At 43.1% G+C, this 3,973-nt stretch overlaps 1 protein-coding gene across 3 annotated transcripts in view; it reads right to left on the minus strand.

The window, feature by feature from the left end:
- Positions 1-3,973, minus strand: part of LOC102679145 (visual system homeobox 2-like) — a 72,486-nt gene that overhangs the window by 56,331 nt on the left and 12,182 nt on the right. The window lies entirely within an intron of this gene.

Here is a 3,973-nt window from a genome sequence, read left to right on the forward strand (position 1 = left end):
ACCGGCTACGCCTACGACAGACCGGTTTACCACAGCCTGAAAAGACCTCGATCCGGAGCTTCCAACTTGGCCCGTCAGGATACCGCGTTTCTTCCTAACTCGCGAGAACGGGTACGCGCACTCGATACCCCGCACGTTTTTTTTTTTTTTTTTTTTTCACCAACCGTGGATACGAACGCGATGACCGTGACTCTGAACCGATCCCATACTCTCGGGAGAGTCGTATCGGTTCGTACTCCCTAAGTCCTGACTTAGGGCGAAATTTCATTGCCAATTATTATTTTTCGAATTCGTATCGTATCGTTTCTCTCGAGCAGATCGACGATGGTGGATCGAGATTTTTTTTTTTTTTTTTTTTTTTTGCTAGACGTATCGGTAGACCCCACTTACTCAAATTGGTGTATCGATCGATCGATCGATCGATCGATTGAAAATTGCCTCGTTGCAATTTTTTTTCGAATTTTCCACCGTTCTACGGAAAGAGGGAAAAAGATACGAAACAGATGATTAAAATTTAACCCCCGGCCAAAGTTCTCGAAAGCAAAGTTTCGAGATCCTTTTGCTCGCCGAGTTTGGAGCAAAGATCCTCGGACAAAAATTGCGGTACGGTGAGACCGGCTTTCGCCCAGAAACCTTTATTAACGAAGGGGGAGTGGTCTGAGAACGGGCCAATCAGAAAGCGCCACTTTCAACCCTCATTGGCCAGGACGTAAATCGATTTATCACTCAACTCGTCCACGGTAGACAGGGGAAACACGCCCTTAAGGCCGTCCGACTTAAGGTCTACTCTCCTCGGATACCTTGCGCGACGCTCAACACCGCCAATTCCACTTGAGAAGGATGGTGGTGGTGTTGGTGGCGTTGATGGTGGTGGTGGTGGATGGTGCGGCGGGGGTGGCGCGATCGTAAGAACACAGAAAGGGTGTGGAAACTCGTGATCTTCGCCGGCCAGCTTCCCGATAGTGTCGGAGGGAATTTTTTCAAAAGACAACTGTGCCCCGTGGTCGGATCCCAACTCTCAAAATTGAGCTATTTTTCGAAAACGAGCCTTTTCCTTCTCTCTCTCTCTCTCGTTTTCCTTCTCACTCCATTCTTTAAATTCTTTTCTTTCTATAAATTTTGTTATTTAATTTTGCATCAAAGGATTCAGAGGATTATTGCGAATAAGAGAAAGACAAGCGCACCTGAATGCGAATTTGCGATTCCTCTTTTATTCAAATCTTATGATAATGAGATTTTCAATAATGAGAATCTTTGATAACGACTAGATCTGTAACTTTGATTGTAAACTCGTTACTCGATAATTTTCTAGGCCGATGGAATATCAAGAGAGGAAGGATTGAAAAGATTGGACGTGATAGAAACGCGAGGAGAACTCGAAAAAAATTGTATTCCAAGAATTGATAAAGTGTAACGGAGGACACGTGTACATTTACGTTAGTCTAACGTTTGTCAGCAATAACTGCAAAGAAGCGTAATACCGATGCTGAGATGGTCTTTTTATCGGCGAAAAACTCGCGCATCTTCTTCGAGGGCGAGAAGCAAAAAGCGGAGCGAGAAAGAGAAAGGTTTTGTGCTCGAAGCTTTGTTTCGGTAAAATATCTCGGAGTTCTTGCGTTCATCTCTTCAGCTAAGGAGAGGTATAAGAACGGCCTCTTCGTTTCTAGTCTCATTCGTTTGTTCTTTATATTAAGAAATTATTGTTCGTTTTCAGCCGTTCTTATGGAACGGATCTTGGCACAAAAATTACAATGATTACTTTGATCTTGAACATCACGTACAAATATTTGCAAAGACAGATTGAAAAGGATTATTTAATTATATAAATTTTCTTTTTCGATCGATCTTTTGATTAATTTTTCAAATCGTTTAAATTCTTCCCATAACAAAATGATATCATCATTGCTATTGCTATACATCATATTTGCTTCACATTTATCTCTATACTACTCTCTTTGTTCCTATTAAGCATTTACATTTTACAATCATTACATTATCACTTCTTTTTTTTATCATATTTTAAATATATTTCGAAGAATGAAATTAAAATTTTCAATTTACATTTTTTACGGAATTTCTTCTCTACGGATCTCGAGCGTAGCATTCAGAAAATATTCTAAAAAGAGAAAACTGAAACAAGATCTAGAAATTAAATTTCGAAATTGGAAATACAACCCGATCGTGTGGCACGCATCATCGCTCGCGCAAACACGGTTACCCAACGCGTTGAACAGCGTTGAGGCTCGAAAATCCGGTGGATCCCTGAAATTGCAATTACTCCGTGTCGCCAGGGGAATTTCGAAGGATTTGAAAAAAATGCTTAAACTCGAGTATATATCGCGAACGAAGGCGGCGAAGGAGGGGGGCCCTCGTTTGCCACCGCACTTCAACGACTTCAGAATCGAGCACTTGCTTTACTTCTTAACTTAACCGATTATTGTACTTCTAAATTCAGCGCATTGTGCCGGTGTCGCGCGAGGGTCGTCGCACACGTATCACTCCCGTGCAGAGGCGAAAAATATCTTCATCGGGTCAGATCGCGAACACTCCCCCCGTGTTTAAGCCCCCTTCAACGGGATTCGCACGCGTGGCTACACGCTCCAACAATTTTTTCTTCTCTTTTTACTTTTTCCACAAGAGGATCGAATAAGTTGGCAACGCGTCACGATAATTTGCAATATTCACGTCGTTGGAAAATCCAGAGTTCGCGCGCGAGATTCGACGCGAAACTTCTTCTTCCCCCGTGCCGCTCTTCCCCCCTCGTCGACGCGTTTGCCTCGTTTAAAAATCTCCAAATTGTGAGTTTGTCGCTCGTTAATGTTCGCCAACTTGGGAAAAATATTCTTGGGGATACAGATGTCGCGTAATTGAGCCTCGAAACTCGTAATAAAGTGCACAAGTATATATTATTATTTCGTAACAAGTATTATTTCGATCGTTGTTATTCGAGGCGAAGAAAGAAGAAGGCGGGATGAATTGGAAAGAGAAAAATAGAGCGCGCGAATTGATCGAATTCCTTTTGTTAACGCTGTTATTAACGGGCGTTTATTTCGTGGGCCGCGCTATTTACAATTAGTCGATGCGCTATGCAACGATCCTAGTTCCGGATAACTAGACCTCAAACCGCTCTCGTTCCCCGTAACGTGTACGCGTTCCGCGCAGGAACCGGGCTGCCTCAACTCACGCTCTGTTAATTTATCTAATTACGATAGTAGTCGAGATCATTTATCCCCGCACGAGAGGAAATTTGAGACGAGCGCCGCCGGGAAATATGAAATTAGTCGCAATGCTTTAGGAACCTCGAAATTTCGTGATATTACGATGTAACCGAAGCTCGAAATCTCTCGTTTCGTGGATCGTGGCGCGGGAACGGGGCACGAGCAGCAATTTTACAAAATTCATCGATTCGATGTTTCTGAAAAAAAAAAAGAAAAAGAAAAAAAAAAGAAACTTTACCTTCGATTCTTATTCGAACATGTTACTCCTTCACGCGTTCGACTACGAGAACAAAAAGAAAGAAAGAAAGAAAGAAAAATTAAACGCGAGAGATTCTAATAGGAAATCACGCGAATTAATAATCGCGTGTAATTTTATTCAAAACTTTCAACGGTTCTGATATATCGGTTGCTGCGATACTCGGTTGGATGCCCGAACAATTGCTCGATTCGAGGAGCGAGACGAGTCGAGCCCGATCGATGTATAATGCCGGTAAATTAATTTCTGAAACCCGGTTTCCTTCCTAGAAGAGGCCCACTTCTAACATCGGGAAACGGCCGTGCCCTTCGTTCGGCCGCGTTCAACCTACCTGCAAACAAACGAGCGAAAGGATCTCATTGCTCCGCCAATCCTCTTTTCGCCAACATTTTCGCCGAGTCCTGCAAAATTGTTAATCCAAAGCTTTTCCAATTACACGGCCCGTCCTCGTTCTCTCTGCGTCCGCTTCTCCTTCGAACTGCCGCTCTCTCCTTTCGCC

This window comes from Apis dorsata, unplaced genomic scaffold (assembly GCF_000469605.1).
Source record: "Apis dorsata unplaced genomic scaffold, Apis dorsata 1.3 scaffold_68, whole genome shotgun sequence".
Lineage (NCBI taxonomy): Eukaryota > Metazoa > Arthropoda > Insecta > Hymenoptera > Apidae > Apis > Apis dorsata.